Source organism: Lithobates pipiens, unplaced genomic scaffold, assembly GCF_037356315.1.
Source record: "Lithobates pipiens isolate NorthernLeopardFrog02 unplaced genomic scaffold, aLitPip1_a1.2 Scaffold_1, whole genome shotgun sequence".
NCBI classification, from domain to species: domain Eukaryota; kingdom Metazoa; phylum Chordata; class Amphibia; order Anura; family Ranidae; genus Lithobates; species Lithobates pipiens.
Window position 1 is genome coordinate 68,390,808 of NW_027507685.1, and position 20,080 is coordinate 68,410,887.

The following is a 20,080-nucleotide window of genomic DNA, read 5'->3' on the forward strand; positions in this document are numbered from 1 at the left end:
GTATGTTGAGCCCATTGAATATTTATTTTTTTTGTCCTAAGGGATTGAATAATGACAAAAAAAATAAAAATTTTACAAAAAGTTGTCACTAAATGATATATTGCTCACACATGCCATGGTTATATGTGGAATTGCACCCCAAAATATATTCCGCTACTTCTCTCGAGTATGGAGATACCACATGTGTGGGACTTTTTGGGAGTCTAGTCGCGCACGGCACCCCGAAAACCAATCACCACCTTCAGGATTTCTAAGGGTGCAAATTTTTGATTTCACTCCTCACTACCTATCACAGTTTCGAAGGCCATAAAATGCCAAAATAGCACAAAACCCCCCAAAATGACCCCATTTTGGAAAGTAGACATGCCAAGCTATTTACTGAGAGGCATGTTGAGTCCATGGAATATTTTATATTTTGCCACAAGTTGCGGGAATATTACAAACTTTTTTTTTTTGCACAAAGTTGTCATTAAATGATATATTGCTCACACATGCTATGGGCATAAGTCAAATTACACCCCAAAATAAATTTTGCTGCTTCTCCCGAGTACGGGGATACCACATGTGGGGGACTTTTTGGGAGCTTAGCCACGTACGGGACCCCGAAAACCAAGCACTGCCTTCCGGATTTAAATATAAAATGTTACCAAAAAAACCTGTTAGCGATGGCAGGGATCAGGCCTGACTCTGCGATCGCTGCAGTTATGTGTTTAGTGTTTTGTAAGTGACAGTGATCGATCGATACTGCACTTGGGTGGGCTGGGCAGAGGGGCAAAACGCAGGTGCTAGCAGGCATCTGGGCTGATCCCGCTAACAATGCGTTTTTTTGGAACCCTGAACTGCTGGGGACGCTAGTATAGATCTGATCAGATCAGATATTGATCTGTTCAGATTCTATACCACTACAGGAGGTTTATGCTTTGCGTGTGGGTGTTAGCGGTACTGGCACTAACCTAGCGCTGCCTGGGGCGACGCAGACCCCGACCCTAAAACCTAATTGATATCACCCGCCGGGTGATCAGGGGGTTAAACCTTTATTGGGTAATAAATGGTGGGTGCCCTGATGCTATAAAAAGCAAACTAACCAGAGTCACCCGTAACACTTATGCGGTGATCAGTGGTGAAAGGGTTAACTAGGGGCAATCAGGGGGTTCAAATTTTTATTAGGTAGTATATGGGGGTCCCTGGCGCTATATAAAAACCTGACGGGGAACCTAAATAACTAACTGGCTAACCAGCGTCACCAGTGACACCTATACTGTGATCGCTGGTGAAAGGGTTAACTAGGGGCAATCAGGGGGTTAAAACCATTATTGGGAAGTATATAGGGGTACCTAACGCTATAAAAACCTGGCGGTGAACCTAAAAAAATAACTAGCTACCTAACGACACTAGTGACACTAATGCAGCGATCAGAAAAACGATCGCTTAGTGACACTGGCAAAAGGGGGTGAAAGGGTTAACTAGGGGCAATCAGATGGTTAAAACCATTATTGGGTAGTATAATCGGGGGAACCTAGCGCTATAAAAACCTTGCGGTGAACCTAAAAAAATAACTAGCTACCTAGCGGCACTAGTGACACTAATGCAGCGATCAGAAAAAACGATTGCTTAGTGACACTGGCAAAAGGGGGTGAAAGGGTTAACTAGGGGCAATCAGGGGGTTAAAACCATTATTGGGTAGTATATCAGGGTACCTAGCGCTATAAAAACCTGGCGGTGAACCTAAAAAAAAAACTAGCTACCTAGCGACACTAGCGACACTAATGCAGCGATCAGAAAAATGATCGCTAAGTGACACTGGCAAAAGGGGGTGAAAGGGTTAACTAGGGGCAATCAGGGGGTTAAAACCATTATTGGGTAGTATATCGGGGTACCTAGCGATATAAAAACCTGGCGGTGAACCTAAAAAAATAACTAGCTACCTAGCGACAGTAGCGACACTAATGCAGCGATCAGAAAAATGATCGCTTAATGACACTGGCAAAAGGGGGTGAAAGGGTTAACTCTAGGGGCAATCAGAGGGTTAAATCTTTATTGGGGGGTGATAGGGGGCTACCCTGGACCTAACACTAACTGCCCTGACAGTTTTAACTGTTACAACTGACACTGAATGCAGTGATCAGTAAAGAAATGATCAATGCAATCAGTGACACTGTGACTGGGGGGGGGGGGGGGGGGCGATCGGGGAGGGGTTTGTGTACCTATGTGTACCTATGTGTCAGTGTAGTGTTTTGGTGCACTTACTTTTAGTCTTCTCTTCGTAGTCCAGGCAAAAAGACCGCCCCGAGGAGAATGACATCACTTCCTCCTTCCTGTGTAAACAATACACAGTGGGAGGAAGCTTGTCATTGGCCAGGAGCGATCCAGAGGGGGTGGCCAGAAATCAACGGCCATCCCCTCATCACGGATCGCTCCTGGAGCAAACCGGACTGCCGTATCCAGCGGGAGGGGGTCCCATCTTTTATATATATATTGTAGGTACTCTTCCAGGTGAAGGAAAAAGTAAATACATATAAATAAGGAATTTAGGGCAATTGCCAACCTATAATGCAGTTGCTTTTTATAAGGTGGTGCAGAGTAAAGTATCTTTTCAGCTCTGGTTGCTAGATTGCTTGAACTTGCTTGTCAAGAATATCATTGTAATACTTCGGTGTACATGGCCTAAAATATCTACAGAGAGGTACAGGCAGTAAACATCACAAAGAGTGCAGCATGTGAAAACATTTACTTCACATTAGAAACAATCTTAATTAAATTTAACAATCTTTAACATCTCTTTTTTTTTAAAATTCAAAATATACAAAACAACATATACACACAGCAAAAATATAAAACACAAAATTATATAAATCTACCACCAACCTATTATATTCAGTGTCAAATCACATCATAACGGAAATACATACTTCATGTATATCTGTCCGGTAAACAAAAAAAACATCTAGGAGGTGCCTACACATACCTGAAGACTGTGACTCAAGTGCATTGAAAGACCACAAAACCTGTGTTCTTATTTGCAAGACTCAACACTTCCCAGTAGTGTTGAAGGCATCCCCCTGTTGGCCCACAGCTATAATGGGCAGGCTTTCAATATTAGAACGCTAATATTAATTCTAACGCCAACTAATTCTCTAGGAACCAGAAGCTCTTCCATTATAACCCAAGTCCATCTAAATCTGGAATTTCAGTTTTCAGGGTTTGCTAGCAAGTGAATCACCTACTACCCTTTTATATTGCATTTGAGGATCCCTGTATACCCCACCTCAACTCTAGCCCTACGGGGGTACATGTTGGGAATTTGTGTATGTGTGGGATATTTTTAATATGTTTGTATCTATTTTTGTTTGAATTGTATTAAAATTTATACTTTTTTTATCTTAAACTTTGGGTCTGTGTATCAGTGTTGTGATAGTCCATAAGCCATCAGGGAGATCTTGGCACTGGAATGTTTGATATGCAAGTCAGCTGGTGATTCAATCCAAATATACACAAAGAAATCCCAAGTACCAGTTTAACAGATTTCAAGCAGTATTAAAGTGGTTGTAAACCTTTACAGACCGCTTTTTGCGACAGGTAAGCCTATAATAAATGTTACCTGTAGCTGTCCAGGATATCTCCTAAACCTGCACGGTTTAGGAGATATCCCTGTATTTGCATGTGCCAATGTCATTGGCACATGTGCACGGAAGCAATGCCATGTACGTACGATGTGATGGCTGCATTGGTTTCCCCTTTTTAGGCTCTTCTCTACTTTCACCTGGTGATCCAGCCAGTAAGTCCGTTGTTTTTCAACAGAAAAGCTCTCTTGCAGTTACAGGGGTGAGACAACCTATTTAACGCTAGCAGGGGTGCTTAAAATGATGTAAAAACCTTTATCCCAAAAGGAAAAAAAACAAACTGTTTTCTGTAACGGTAAAGTGTGAGCTGGAGTTTGGCTTAATTTAGCATATCTAAACCTACAAGCAGGGGTCAAGTCCTGGGGAAAAAAGTGTGGGAACTCCCACCCAAGATCCACTCCCCCACCAAAAAAAAAAAAAAAAAAGATACGCTCATATGCATATATATATTTCACATAAAATACAGTGACTGCAAATGCGACATGCTACAAGAGATGACCAGACTGCGAATGTGACTACAGGAGATGACCAGACTGCGAATGCGACTACAGGAGATGACCAGACTGCGAATGCGACATAGTACAGGAGATGACCAGACTGCGAATGTGACTACAGGAGATGACCAGACTGGGAATGCGACATAGTACAGGAGATGACCAGACCGGGAATGAGACTACAGGAGATGACCAGACCGCGAATGCGACTACAGGAGATGATCAGACTGCGAATGCGACTACAGGAGATGACCAGACTGCGAATGCGACATAGTACAGGAGATGACCAGACTGTGAATGCGACATACTACAGGAGATGACCAGACTGCGAATGCGACTACAGGAGATGACCAGACTGCGAATGTGACTACAGGAGATGACCAGACCGGGAATGAGACTACAGGAGATGACCAGACCACGAATGCGACTACAGGAGATGACCAGACTGCGAATGCGACATAGTACAGGAGATGACCAGACCGGGAATGAGACTACAGGAGATGACCAGACCGCGAATGCGACTACAGGAGATGATCAGACTGCGAATGCGACTACAGGAGATGACCAGAGTGCGAATGCGACTACAGGAGATGACCAGAGTGCGAATGCGACTACAGGAGATGACCAGAGTGCGAATGCGACTACAGGAGATGACCAGACTGCGAATGCGACATAGTACAGGAGATGACCAGACCGGGAATGAGACTACAAGAGATGACCAGACCGCGAATGCGACTACAGGAGATGATCAGACTGCGAATGCGACTACAGGAGATGACCAGAGTGCGAATGCGACTACAGGAGATGACCAGACTGTGAATGCGACTACAGGAGATGACCAGACTGCGAATGCAACTACAGGAGATGATCAGACTGCGAATGCGACTACAGGAGATGATCAGACTGCGAATGCGACTACAATAGATGACCAGACTGCGAATGCGACATAGTACAGGAGATGACCAGACTGCGAATGCGACTACAGGAGATGATCAGACTGCGAATGCGACTACAGGAGATGATCAGACTGCGAATGCGACTACAATAGATGACCAGACTGTGAATGCGACATACTACAGGAGATGAGCAGACTGCGAATGCGACATAGTACGGAAGATGACCAAGTAGCTAGTTTTAAAATTTAAACCTGTCCTCAGCCCCTTTATGGCACCTCCTTTACATTCCTGTCCTCACCCCCTTTGTAGAACCCCCCTTCACATTCCTGCCCTGCCTCCCTTTTATATCACCTCTCCTCATTCCTTTCAGTTTCTGATACTTTCCCCCTCCCTCCTTCATAACAGTCCCCTCTTCTCTGTCTTACCTTATACAGGACACAGCACAGCAGATGACATCGGAAGTGCAGCAAAGGGATGGACAGAGGGCGGGACCTGCCCCAGTTAACTGATTGGTTGATAGAATGCAGAGCAGTTCTATTAACCAATCAGTTAACTGAGCCAGCCCCTGCCCTCCGTGCATCACTGTGCTGCTCTTCCGATGTCAGCTCTGTGAAGACAACGCAGCTAGCAGACTGTGCTAGAGCCTCGGGCGGCTCTGGTCCTGCAAAGGGAACGGCGTTCCTGCTGTGAAAAAAGTGCGGGGACGCCGTTCCCACGCGTTCCCGCAGGACTCGAGCCCTGCCTACAAGTAAATCTACTCCCCCCCCCTCAACTGACAATGTTGCTGTCCAAATCTGCTTCCTGTGCTCATTCATCCAGAGTGGTGTCTGTATAATAAAGGTGGTGTGTTACTGGTCAGGTCATCAGAGGAAAACAGAGGAGAAAAAGCCAAAAAAAAGGTGGGGAAAAAACACCAAAACAAAAAAAACACAACAACTTATACAGCCACTTCATCCAATCGTTGGTAAGCTGCACTATATTCAATTTTTGGTTTTAGGTTTAACACCACTTTCATCTTTAATTCTGCAATCTAGCACTTGATAATGGTTGCTTGGTTCACTGAAGAAAATAACTGCTTATACTGTATATACAAGGCAACCAGAACTGCTCCTTTCATGAAATGAGTTAAGAACTTTGTCTCGAATGGCACCCTCTAGGAAACCTTTTTGCCTTGCCTCACAGGCCTCCAGCCATTAATAGGATGTTGCAGAACTTTGATCTCTGCCCAGACAATGTTATGAAAAGGTGGGTCTAACTGCTGCTGGGCAGAGCCAGTTAACGGATATATAAAGCCAGAAGGTTTTTTATTTATTTAGCTATTTTAATTGCATGATAAAGTGATGAAACCTGTCTTTTTTTGTCTGTATCCTTGCTGGGAGATTTGCTCTATTCGTCCTGATTATCATTGTCACAAGGACAGAAAATGTATTGTTATCACTTGAGCAGAAATAGAGAGGGCATTGGGGGGCATCTGTTAAAAAAAAAATAAAAAAAAGGAGGGGGATTTATCATTACTTTAGAGAGTTCCAGGTTTTTTTTCTCCCAGGGAAATGTCCTCAATAAAACAGCCAAAAACCAACCTGACAGAGGTTTAAAATATAACTAACGAGAAAAGTTTTTTTTTAAATAATTTTGGACAGAGTGGATAGGGATTAGAACACCTATTAGGTTTATTTTGCTGTCTGTGCCCTGGTTCAGTAGAGTCACCCTCTCTATTTGTCCTGTTTACCATCACTGAAAATCCCAAATTTTGGGCTGCCCTCAGAAAAGTAATCTTCCAATGGGGACACAAGTTCTGGTGACTTTGGGGGCCCCAATGGATTCCCTTAAATTGTAGAGTGTTTCTTTCACTTCCCGTTTTGGCTATGGGACAGAAAAAGAAGGTACATCTCCCCAATGAGATGCAGATGGCAAAAGAAAAATTTACAAGGGTTATAACCCTCCCTTACTTTACCCAAAATGAAAAAAAATGTTGCCTATACTTCTACTTTAAGAATTTCCCACTCTATCCAAAACAAAAAAAACAAAAAAATTAGATCAAAGATATACCTTAAGTGTTTCCACACTAGCTACAGTCAGAATTGCAGGTGCACTCTAGGGAATTAAATGAAAACTAGGAGGATTAGGCATTGCTAATCAAAAGGGGAATGGGTTAAAAAAAAAAAACATGACTGTTATACTTATGTGCTATGAGATATGGCACTGTGACAGATTGTCAGCGAATATTTCTGCTTTGAGAAAGTAGGCATTATATTAAAAAAAAATTAAAAAAATAAAAATAAAAGTTTTTTTCAAGTCCGGGGAAGGAAAACGTCACAGCACTTGCAGATGTTCCACTATTACCTGAAGATTTCCTGTTTCTGAACTTTGCTCTCGGCAGTCAGGAAATCCACATAGACCTCTGTGGGACCACTACTTTGTAGGATGCACAGACGAGAGCAGAAATGAGTAGTTTGTGGGCATTAGCTGAACAGTGGGAAGAGCTATGACTGATGCAATAGATCTGGTAAAGTGCCACTTCCCTCACCTCCTCACAAGACCACGTAATGACCTACTTGCTAAAAGGGGACAACTGGCTCATGGCAAGACATTTTCATGTACACAGCAGCAGAAATACAGTAATATGTAGAATCAATATTAGCTGTACCTTCTGCTCCCATCAGGTGCACACCCAGGAGCACATCCCGGCTCAACTGTTCCGATTATCAAGTAGAAATGACTGGCCTGCACACAGATTCTGTCATAGATGTAAAACCAGCTTTAATAAAAAAAATAAAGGATTCACAATATATGGTCTCGCCTGTCCATTTCCTGCTCCAACTCGTTTCACCTACAAAGGGCTTAATCATGGAGACTATAGGTTGTGAATCTTCTAACGCTGTAAAGGTTTTGCATTGGTGCTGGCATCAGTGTGCAGACCATTCATTTCTATTTGATGAGCAGAACTACAGTAATAGAGTCTTGTGGGCAAAATCAATTTAGTTGTCTTAGTCTTTGCCTCCTTGGCGTAAATGGCCAAGGAACATAAATAACACTGAAACCATCAATGTTTCTCGTATGTATATTTGATACATACATCAGATTTTTTTTTTAACGCTCTCTGTTCATTAAGATGTGTGTCTGTAACAAAAAAAAAAAAATACTAATATTAATAGAAATTTTAAAAAGTCCCCTAGCACTTCAACATGTTTTACTCATTCATTCATGGCCTCCTCCAGAAAGGAGACAAGGAACCAGGAAATGTACTCCGTGTGAAAATAAAGAGGCTCCGAATTGCACATGTAGTCCTGTCTAGGGAACGCTGAATCACATAACACATTATAACCATGAAAATGAACATACTTGCTATATTAACCAAGAAATAAATTAATATTTAATTGTCCATTGATGGTTATTCCTTCTTTGCCAATTCACATTCTCTCTTGACACGGGAAAAAGGTCCCAGTTCCTTGCAAAATACAAAGTCCCAAAGCACACGTCCCCACGATGTATGGTAAGGTAAGGTGTCATAATACTCGGAAGCTATTCTACGTACCTGTAAGTGATGAAAACAGAGGGATTAATGGCACAGTGCTAAAAGATTTGAACATTCAAATGCTAAAATATTCTTGAAATTGCTGTCATTTTTTAGGTTTAAAAGTTTTAAAACTAATAATTGTATGTTTTTTAACCAATGATTGGTCTATATTGGTAGAAAAAAAGTGAACTTATGTCTGTCTATTTGTTAAAAAATTCACAGCTTGTTCTAGAGCAATGTTTCTCAGCTCCAGTCCTCAGTACCCCCAACAGTGTTTTCAGGATTGCTCTCAGATGAAACAGCTGTGGTAATTACTAAGTCGATGAAACTGATCAAATCACCTGTGTAAAATAATGGAAGGCCTGAAAACATGACCTTTTGGGGCACCTTGAGGACTGGAGTTTAGAGACACTGAGCTAGAGCACTCCTCAGCGCCCTGGTAGCTCAGTGAGAACTACAAGCCATCAGCCACAAAGGCTGATGGTACTTGTAGGTTATTCATTCACAGAACTGTGTAAATGAATGACACAGCCATGTGGGTTGAGGCCTTCAAGGCCCTGCTATTTATGTATAAGGATAGCCGATTCAAGGAGAAAATCCCGGTAGGGTTGCCACCTTTTTCTTCAAGCCAAACCCGAACACTTTAGCTGCTGGGGGGTGGGGAGCATTAAATATTTGCTGGGGGGCAGTGGCAGCAAAAAAAACATCAATTGCAGCCTCACTGTGCCCCATAAAATGCAGCCACTGTGCCCATCATATGCAGCCATTGTACCCATCATATGCAGCCGCTGTTGCCATATGTGCTGGGGACATGCTTTATGAGAGAAGAGGGACAGTGCAAGGGGAAGGAGGGTAGGATATGTGCTGGAGGGGTTCTTTGGGAAGGAAGAGAGTGCTAGAAGGGGTTGTCAGATTTCAAATCCAATCCACACTTCTAGCATATCTTCCTCCTGCTAAAGCCCCTCCAGCACATATCCTCCTAACCCCTCGATCACTCCACATATATTCTACCTTGTTCTCCTTTGCAGCCGCTCTCTCCTCCATCTACAGGGCATAATAAAAACTTTCTACAGACCTGATATCAGCAGGTCCCTGCTCCCCCCCCCCCCCCTCTCCTTGTGTGTGTACAGACTGGAGAAGGAGGGATGAGCTTTGATACAATGGCATTGTGCTCTGCTCTCTCGGTGCCAGGTGACAACCCTAAATCCCAGGCATGCTGTTGGAGCAGAGGCGGCTCTAGGATTTGTGAGGCCTTAGGCGAAACTTACACATGAGTCCCCAATCACGCCCATAATGGGAAAAAAATGCAAGCAATAAAAATGGCTGCAAAAAGATGCACAGATCTAGCAAACAGTTCATCGGCACCACTTCCAGGGCACCCTCCTCACCCATCAGACATATGCAGCCATTAAAACATCTGGGGCCCACCAAGGTGGCAACCCCTCTAAGAATTTCCTGTGTCTTGGGAGAATGGGGAGGGGATGTCACTGAGCCATTCCACATCCACAAAGGAAGTAGAGTGGGGGGATCCCAGCACAGCGCAGGGGGAGCAAGAGAGGGGAAGGGAGACAGAGTGGAGGGGAGAGAGAGGGGAGAGGGAGCTAGAGATTGTGAGAGATAGGGGGGGAAAGAGAGAGAGAGAGGGGGAGGGGAGCAAGACATTGTGAGTGAGAGGGGGAGGGAGAGTGGGTGACCGAGAGGGAGGGGGAGAGGGGGGTGAGAGAGGGTTAGATAAAGGGTGCACAAAAGGGGGAGAGAGAGGTGGAAAGAGGAGGGGAGGGGGAGAGAGAGGGAGGAGAGAGAGAGGGAGGGGTAGAGAAAGGGTGTGCAAAAGTGGGAGAGGGAGGGGAGAGAGGGGGAAAGAGGGAGGGAGAGAGAGAGAGAGAAGGAAAGGAGGAGAGAGGAAGGGAAGAGAGGAGGGATAGAAGAGAGGAGAGAGGGAGGGAAGAGAGGAGAGAGGGAGGGAGGGAGGGAAGAGAGGAGCGAGGGAGAAGGAGGAGAAAGGGAGGGGAGAGGGAAAGGAGGAGAGAGGGAGGGAGGGAAGGGGGGAAGGGAGGGGAGGAGAGAGAGAAGGAAGGGAGGAGAGAGGGAGGAAAGGGAGGGGGAAGAGAGGGAGGGAAGGAAGGGAGAAGAGAGGGAGAGAAGGGAGGAGAGAGGAAAGGAGAGGAGGGGAGAGAGAGGGAGGGGGGAGAGAGGGAAGGGAGAGAGAGAGAGAGAGGGAAGGAAGGGAGAGAGAGAGAGAGAGAGAGGGAAGGAAGGGAGAGAGAGAGAGAGAGAGGGAAGGAAGGGAGAGAGAGAGAGAGGGAGGGAAGGAAGGGAGGGGAGAGAGGGAGGAAGGGAGGGGAGAGAGAGAGGGAAGGGAGGGGAGAGAGAGGGAAGGGAGGGGAGAGAGAGAGGGGGAAGGAAGGGAGAGGGAGGGAAGGGAGGGAAGAGAGAGAGGGAAGGAAGGGATAGGGAAGGAAGGGAGAGGGAGAGAGAGAGGAAGGAAGGGAGAGAGGGAGGGAAGTGGAGGGGAGGAGAGAGGGAGGGAGGGAGGGAAGTGTTAAAAGTGATTGTAGAGAAGTAAAATGTAATGTAGTGTAAAAGAAGCTCTACATACTCACTCACAGGGGCGTTTCTTAATCAATAGCAAAGTCTTTGTGTAATATGTGAATCAGTAAAGTCTGTCTTCCTTCAAGGCATTTCAAACGTGCTTTCAGGAGTAGAAATTGAAGAATCCTTCGTTCGTCCAATAGTTTGTTTATTATTCAGAAAGACAAGCAAAGACAAGATTGACATCTGGTAACATATGGCATGGTGATGGCCTCAGAAGGAGGAATGGGTCATCTGATCTACATTCTCCAAAGTGTAGAATCCTTTCTCTTCCCACCGATCCTCTCTTCTCTATATCCCTAGTCCATTCTTATACTGTTTCAAGATGTTATGTCAGCATATCCTAATAACACCCACATTTGCATATATACCCAATATGGTTCAGTCTATAGATAAGTAGAATAACTCCACCCATTGTTCTGACATAGTAACTCAAAAATAGATACCTACTCAGCAAATCCCCTCCTCCCTATATGATCTGCTGTTGTGTGACCTTCAGAAACCATCACTCACCACCAAACATATAACTTACATATATTTTCAGAAACTTTTATCTTTTAAGATATTAATTACCTCAAAAACTTCTAACAGGAAGGAAGGAAGGAAGGGAGAGAGGGAGGGAGAGAGGGAGAGAAGGGAAGGGAGGGAGGAAGGGAAGGGAGAGAGTGAGGGAGGGGAGAGTGCGAGGGAGGGGAGAGTGCGAGGGAGGGGAGAGTGCGAGGGAAGGGAGAGTGCGAGGGAAGGGAGAGTGCGAGGGAAGGGAGAGAGCGAGGGAAGGGAGAGCGCAAGGGAGGGGAGAGAAGGGAGAGAGAGAGGGGTGGGAAGGGGTAAGAGAGAGGAGTGTGGTGAGAGAGAGGGGGAGGTAGAGGGGGTAAGAGAGAGAGGGGAGAGAGAGGGGGGAGGGAGAGAAAGATAGAGGGGGTAAGAGAGAGAGAGGGGGAAGTGAGGGAAAGGGGGCGAGAGAGATCTAGAGATCTCTCCCTGTCTGCAGGCCCTGGGGGGGCAAAGAGCAGGGAGGAGCTGTAGAGTGCTGGGGGGTGGGGACCAGAGAGTGCTGGGGGGTGGGGACCAGAGAGTGCTGGGGGGTGGGGACTGGAGAGTGCTGAGGGGTAGGGGCTGGAGGGTGCTGGGGGCCAGAGAATGCTCAGGGGTGGGGGGCGGGGAGTGCTGGGGGCCAGAGAGTACTGGGGGGTTGGGGCGCGGAGAGTGCTGGGGGCCAGAGAGTGCTGGGGGGTGGGGGCCGGAGAGTGCTGGGGGGTATGGGGTGGAGAGTGCTGGGGGCCAGATAGTGCTATGGATGGGGGTGGAGAGTGCTGGGGGGCAGCTTGAGAGGGGAGGCAGAAAGAATTGGAGAGCAGGGGATGCTGGCGAAATGGGGGTGGAGCCAGGGAGGACAAGAATGGGCTGGAGAGCAGTAGGGGCGGGGCCAGGGACCACAAGGAGGGGCCGGTGTCCTATCATATATGGTCCCCCATCGGAAAGTGTCTGCTGTATACTGCGCATGTGCAGTACACAGCACACACAGATTCCGAAAATAGCCGAGGATGAACGGCGCCTGCGCCGTGAGTCCGGGTTCTATCCCCACCATCCAAGTGGACATAGAGTTGGAACATAAAAGAGCTGAGCGCAGCGAGGCTGAGCCCGAAGCGTGGCAAGGGAAGCTCGTCCGCGAGGGGACCTCTAATTTTCACAACCCTATGCCCGCTGGGATGGCGGGGCTACCACATCCACTCACGGCGCAGGCACTGTTCATCTTTGGAGATTTTCCGAAGCTTCTTCTGCCCCTACTGTGCATCCGCAGTACGGGGCGGACACTATATGATGGCAGGATACTATCTGCCAGAACACCGGAGAGTGTAGAAAAAGTTAGATAGGAGGAGCGGTGGGGAGACTGCACATAGATAGTGGAAGTGATTTTTTCCATATTCCTCCATGCAACCGCTGAATGATCACTTCTCCTTCTCTCCCCCCTGCAGACATTCAGCGGCTGTATGGATTAATATGGAAAAATCAATTCCACTATGTGCAGTCTCTCCACCGCTCCTCCTATTCAGGCACACGGAAGGCTGCGCGGCATGGGCACTCACCTTTGCTCTGGTCGGCAGCATATGAGTTCTCCCTCTTCACACTCATGGTGGGACTATCCAGCTGGGTAGTTTTTCAGCAACGCCCCCCCCCCTCCCACTCCAGAACCAAATAGGAGGCAGGTGCGGAGGAGAGGTTTCTTGAGCGGCACAAGAGAGAAGCTCAAGTGAGGGTCCCACATGGACATGCCGCCCTCATGCCGTCTGTCATCCAGCCGCTGCGCCACCTAATGGCCTCTACTGTCCCGCTCCCTGCACTTGCTGCCACCGGATTGATCACAGGCAAATTAGTCGATGGCGAGGCCCCTGAGACTGCAGGGCCTTAGGCAATCGCCTAATTTGCCTAATTAGAGAGCCGCCTCTGTGTTGGAGGGGGGGGGGGGGGGGAGAAATAAGATGCTAAACATGTCACACCAGTGTTTCTAAAATTCCAGTCCTCAAGGCAAGGTCGTATTTTCAAGTAATTACCACAGCCATTTCATTTGGGAGAATTCCAGAAAACATAACCTGTTGGTGTGCCTTGAGGACTGGAATTGAGAAACACTGGGTTACACCCTAACTATGGGTGTAACATATAACATGGCCAGACAGGTGAACTTATCCTATATTCAGCTTTGCCGATTATATTGTGGAGGACATAGCCTGGCTGTGCTATAAATGTTTCATTACCAGGAGTGCAAAATGTATTTATTTTTTCACACTTTCTGGATTTCTTTTTAAATAAATATAAACAAATCAAAATGTTACAAAATTAAAGTGTCACCTTTCTCTATAAAAATAGGTACTGTATAATGCAAAATGTTTTTTTGCACAAAAGCAAGACTTGAAATAAGGCCTGGGAGCCCAAGGTTTTAAAGCAGGGGTGCCCAACCTTTCGAGGAGTGAGGGCCACTTTAGCGACTTGGTAACTGGTCATGGGCCACAATGAGTGGAGCGGGCAGATCCATGTCTACTCCACATATGCAGAGCAGACACAGCCCACTCTACTCTACAGGCCCTCTAGTCCTATCTGTCCAGACAGAAAGGGAACAGATCCCCTTCTGTTTTTCTTTAAGCCTAAGATAGGCAGGTGTAAATGGGCACAAGTCAGTTTACATCTGTCGCTCCATAGAAGTGAATGGGGGATCCGATTGGGTCCACCTGAAAAACAGACAGGCAAACCCGATTGGACCGATCGGGTGAAAGGTGCCTAAGGCTGCATTCACACTGATGCACTGCAGTTTACCTGCACTTCGACAGACCTCAATCGTTCCTTCTTCCTCAGGATTCCTGCAGGTATCGCTGGCTGCTGCTGTCCCCCAGGCGGGAATGGCTGGTGGCTGCTGCTGGCTGTCCTCCAGGGCTGGTTGATACTGCTGGCTGGTACTGCTGACTGGTTCCCGATCCACCATCTCTGAGCATCAGTGTGACAGGAGCCGGCCCTAGAGGAAGCATGCGGCTGCAGTAGAGAGCATCAACTCTGCTTCCTCTAGTGCTGTTTCCGTTCTTCACACTAATGCTCGGAGATGGCGGGTCAGGAACCCACAATCTGGGCTCGTTGACCCACCATCCCAGAGCAGGAGGTGGCGGGCCACATTAGAGGGCATTTAACCCATGGGAAAGCGTTTGGGCACCCCTGTTTTAAAGCAAACTTTGCTGCAAAGAGATGTTGGTCTGTAAGAAGTGGAAAAGTTGGAAGCAGTGGCCACAGGGAGTCAGAAGCTGTCAGTGCTAGAAGGGAAATTTGCTACAATGTTCAATTCTGCTATATGTAATTCAAGATGCTAAGAGCCAAGTGATTAATTAGAAGAGTGTCACATAGTAACTGACACCTGCTATATCAAAGCACACACTCTCATTTATTGATGGTAGTTTTGATCACTAATCGATTCTTCAGTGGACAAGTACTGGGTATGGTCGCTGATTTCTTGATATAGATGACATCTGTAGCTGGGTATACACACACACACTTTTTTTATTTTTTATTCTCTTTTGGCCAGGACATAAATGAAAATAAAAAAATAAATAAAAAGGATTTCTGCATCAAAGTGATGTGTGCATGCAGGGATCTTCGCCATTGCACTATTGTATTCCCACAGCAGGGACCTCAGAATCCCCCTCCAATAAGAATATGAGAATATACCTGTTCAGCAGGAACATTTAACAGAAGCTGGTCAGACACAGGTGTACAAAGAGCAAAATTCACCTGAATCCTTCTGAAGTAGACAATTTTCGGTCTGTTTATACTTGGCTTTATTCATAGTGACTTGGCTCAAATGTAACCCCAAGAATTTGGCAGCGCCTGAGGAACTTTGAGTAAAAGCTAAGGCTACAGTCACATGGGCAACAAGCCCTGGTATCAATGACAGTAGCAGGAATCTGTTGATTTCTGCAGCTGTTTTTGCCACCTGTGGGTACCTGACAGCTCAGTGGAGACCACAGCCACTCATGGCTATTCGTATTTGCCCATGTAAATGTAGCCTAAGAAGCTGGGGATGTTAATGCAGGTTGATGTGCACTGATGTTTGTTGTATTGCATTAATGGATGAGTTTGCGTTTAAAAAAAACTTGCACTTTTTTTTTTACAGAGGAAAAAAATAGAAATGTGCAGTTACCATTTTTCTTTTTCGGAGCTTGGAAGGTATTGGACCAGTGATCAGCAGATTGCTGATGCCATGCAGGTCTCCCCCGTACATTATACAGGCAGGCAGTTTCACAGTGACAGGAAGACTCAATGAAATACCACAACGCCTAACAGTGCAATGGTAGTTCATTGAGAATTACAGGCCGACAGCCGCAAAGGATGGCAGGACTTGTACTTCATTCATACACAGAGCTCTGTAAATTAATGATGTGGCCATGTGGGCGGAGCCCTGAACGTCTACACTGTTCAAAAAGTGACAGCTAGTACAGGGAACTTCTTATATAAGGAGAGAGAGAGCAGCAGGGAGCGGCTACAGCGGTGAGAACATGTTACATGTTCCCCTCTAAAAATGCATGGAACATGCAACATGTGTATGTTTTAAAAATCATTAAGGCCCATGAGTTTTGGTAATGCGCAGCAGACCTAAAGTGTAAAAAAAAAAAAAAATTATATATAATATAGGTATATTTTTTTAGAGCCACCTGCCCCCACCTTTATATGAATTCCAGCCTTAGCCAATATGGGAGTGTACTAACCAATAACCCATATACATAGATCATTCATATAGCAATCTTAAAAGACTCCTTTAATTAATTGAATCCCCCCCAAGTTCAGCCCACTGATGTAGCATTCTTACCCTTATCCCCTAATTCAGTGATGTTCACTGTTCTGTGTGCCCACTCTGGCTGCTTCCTCTTTATACTGTATGTGACTCCATTTATTCCTATGGTACAGATGTACTTTGCAGGATCACCATAAGCATAGCTCTCCTATGGGAATGCATAGGATCATGACATGCATGTACATTATAAAGAGGAGATGGCTGAAGGTTTTCTCTGCAAGGGATGTGCAGCAGGGCCGCCATCAGGGGGGTACAGCCGGTACACAAGTATGGGGCCCGGGCGTCACAACCCGAGCCATCTTTAACAGGAGGCAGCTGCCGTCACAGCGGACCAGTTTCCAGGATGCAGGAAAGGGTGGAGAGGTGGGCGGATCCCATGTGTGTGGATCGGGCCAGCTGTCTGGTGCTGTGCAGGGTGGGGTGAGGTCAGCTGCCATGTTGGAGGGCCCCATAGAGGAAGACATCAGGGGGGAGGAGCCCCCCCACTCTTCTGTGCATGCAGGTTGGGGGCCTGCTGTCAGATAGGCTCTGCTACTTTCAGGTACTAGTGTGTGCAGGGCTGGGTGGGGTGAGTGAGGTCAGTTGGTGCCAGCAGAGGGCCCCATGCACTCAGGGGATGGGGTAAAATGAAAGGAAGACTTCATCAAAGGTGTAGCTGCTCTCCAAGGTTGCGGTATGAATGATCTGTATGTATGAGCAATTGGTTAACTTTTTATTTTGCGTTTTATAGCATAGGAAAGGATTATAACCTCTGGCAAGTTTGTACGGGTCCTTTAACCACTACAGCCCCGGACCAATAAACACCTTAAGGACCAGAGGTCTTTTTCCAATTTCGCACTGCGCTGCTTTAACTGGTAATTGCGCGGTCATGCAATATTGCACCCAAACGAAATTTGCGTCCTTTTCTTCCCACAAATAGAGCTTTCTTTTGATGGTATTTGATTGCCTCTGCGATTTTTATTTTTTGCGATATAAATGGAAAAAGAGCGAAAATTTTGAAAAAAAAAAGATATTTTCTTCTTTTTGTTATAAGAAAAAAATCGAATAAACTAAATTTTAGTCATACATTGAGGGCAAAATTTATTCAGCCACATGTCTTTAGTAAAAAAAATGTCAATAAGCGTATATTTTTTTGGTTTGCGCAAAGGTTATAGCGTCTACAAACTAGAGTACATTTTCTGGAATTTACACAGCTTTTAATTTATGACTGCCTATCTCATTTCTTGAGGTGCTAAAATAGCAGGGCAGTACAAACCCCCCCCCCCCCCCCAAAATGACCCCATTTTGGAAAGTAGACACCCCAAGCTATTTACTGAGAGGCATGTTGAGTCCATGGAATATTTTATATTTTGCCACAAGTTGCGGGAATATTACAAACTTTTTTTTTTTTGCACAAAGTTGTCACTAAATGATATATTGCTCACACATGCTATGGGCATATGTGAAATGACACCCCAAAATACATTCTGCTGCTTCTCCTGAGTACAAGGATACCACATGTGTGGGACTTTTTGGGAGCCTAGCTGCGTACGGGACCCCGAAATCCAAGCACCGCCTTCAGGATTTCTAAGGGCATACATTTTTTTATTTTACTCCTCACTACCTATCACTACCTATCACAGTTTTGAAGGCCATAAAATGCCAAGATGGCACAAAACCCCCCCAAATGACCCCATTTTGGAAAGTAGACACCCCAAGGAAATTGCTGATGGGTATGTTGAGCCCATTGAATATTTATTTTTTTTGTCCTAAGGGATTGAATAATGACAAAAAAAATAAAAATTTTACAAAAAGTTGTCACTAAATGATATATTGCTCACACATGCCATGGTTATATGTGGAATTGCACCCCAAAATATATTCCGCTACTTCTCCCGAGTATGGGGATACCACATGTGTGGGACTTTTTGGGAGTCTAGTTGCGCACGGCACCCCGAAAACCAATCACCACCTTCAGGATTTCTAAGGGTGCAAATTTTTGATTTCACTCATCACTACCTATCACAGTTTCGAAGGCCATAAAATGCCAAAATAGCACAAAACCCCCCAAAATGACCCCATTTTGGAAAGTAGACATCCCAAGCTATTTACTGAGAGGCATGTTGAGTCCATGGAATATTTTATATTTTGCCACAAGTTGCGGGAATATTACAAACTTTTTTTTTTTTTTGCACAAAGTTGTCATTAAATGATATATTGCTCACACATGCTATGGGCACAAGTCAAATTACACCCCAAAATAAATTTTGCTGCTTCTCCCGAGTACGGGGATACCACATGTGGGGGACTTTTTGGGAGCTTAGCCACGTACGGGACCCCGAAAACCAAGCACTGCCTTCCGGATTTAAATATAAAATGTTACAAAAAAAACCTGTTAGCGATGGCAGGGATCAGGCCTGACTCTGCGATCGCTGCAGTTATGTGTTTAGTGTTTTGTAAGTGACAGTGATCGATCGATACTGCACTTGGGTGGGCTGGGCAGAGGGGCAAAACGCAGGTGCTAGCAGGTATCTGGGCTGTTCCCGCTAACAATGCGTTTTTTTGGAACCCTGAACTGCTGGGGACGCTAGTATAGATCTGATCAGATCAGATATTGATCTGTTCAGATTCTATACCACTACAGGAGGTTTATGCTTTGCGTGTGGGTGTTAGCGGTACTGGCACTAACCTAGCGCTGCCTGGGGCGACGCAGACCCTGACCCTAAAACCTAATTGATATCACCCGCCGGGTGATCAGGGGGTTAAACCTTTATTGGGTAATAAATGGTGGGTTCCCTGATGCTATAAAAAGCAAACTAACCAGAGTCACCCGTAACACTTATACGGTGATCAGTGGTGAAAGGGTTAACTAGGGGCAATCAGGGGGTTCAAATTTTTATTAGGTAGTATATGGGGGTCCCTGGCGCTATATAAAAACCTGACGGGGAACCTAAATAACTAACTGGCTAACCAGCGTCACCAGTGACACTTATACTGTGATCGCTGGTGAAAGGGTTAACTAGGGGCAATCAGGGGGTTAAAACCATTATTGGGAAGTATATAGGGGTACCTAACGCTATAAAAACCTGGCGGTGAACCTAAAAAAATAACTAGCTACCTAACGACACTAGTGACACTAATGCAGCGATCAGAAAAACGATCGCTTAGTGACACTGGCAAAAGGGGGTGAAAGGGTTAACTAGGGGCAATCAGGGGGTTAAAACCATTATTGGGTAGTATATCGGGGTACCTAGCGATATAAAAACCTGGCGGTGAACCTAAAAAAATAACTAGCTACCTAGCGACAGTAGCGACACTAATGCAGCGATCAGAAAAATGATCGCTTAGTGACACTGGCAAAAGGGGGTGAAAGGGTTAACTCTAGGGGCAATCAGAGGGTTAAATCTTTATTGTGGGGTGATAGGGGGCTACCCTGGACCTAACACTAACTGCCCTGACAGTTTTAACTGTTACAACTGACACTGAATGCAGTGATCAGTAAAGAAATGATCAATGCAATCAGTGACACTGTGACTGGGGGGGGGGGGGGGGGGGCGGGCGATCGGGGAGGGGTTTGTGTACCTATGTGTACCTATGTGTCAGTGTAGTGTTTTGGTGCACTTACTTTTAGTCTTCTCTTCGTAGTCCAGGCA

The 20,080-nt window shown here is 45.7% G+C and overlaps 1 long non-coding RNA gene across 2 annotated transcripts; it reads right to left on the reverse strand.

The window, feature by feature from the left end:
• Positions 1-2,709: 2,709 nt before the first annotated feature.
• Positions 2,710-11,703, reverse strand: LOC143929234 (uncharacterized). 2 transcript variants are annotated; one of them, XR_013262536.1, is made up of 2 exons: positions 11,135-11,703; positions 2,710-8,545 (listed from the first exon to the last, which is right to left on the reverse strand). It is a non-coding gene; the product is annotated as an uncharacterized LOC143929234 (long non-coding RNA). The 2 variants fall into 2 exon arrangements; XR_013262535.1 differs by having other exon boundaries at positions 11,131-11,703.
• Positions 11,704-20,080: the final 8,377 nt, after the last annotated feature.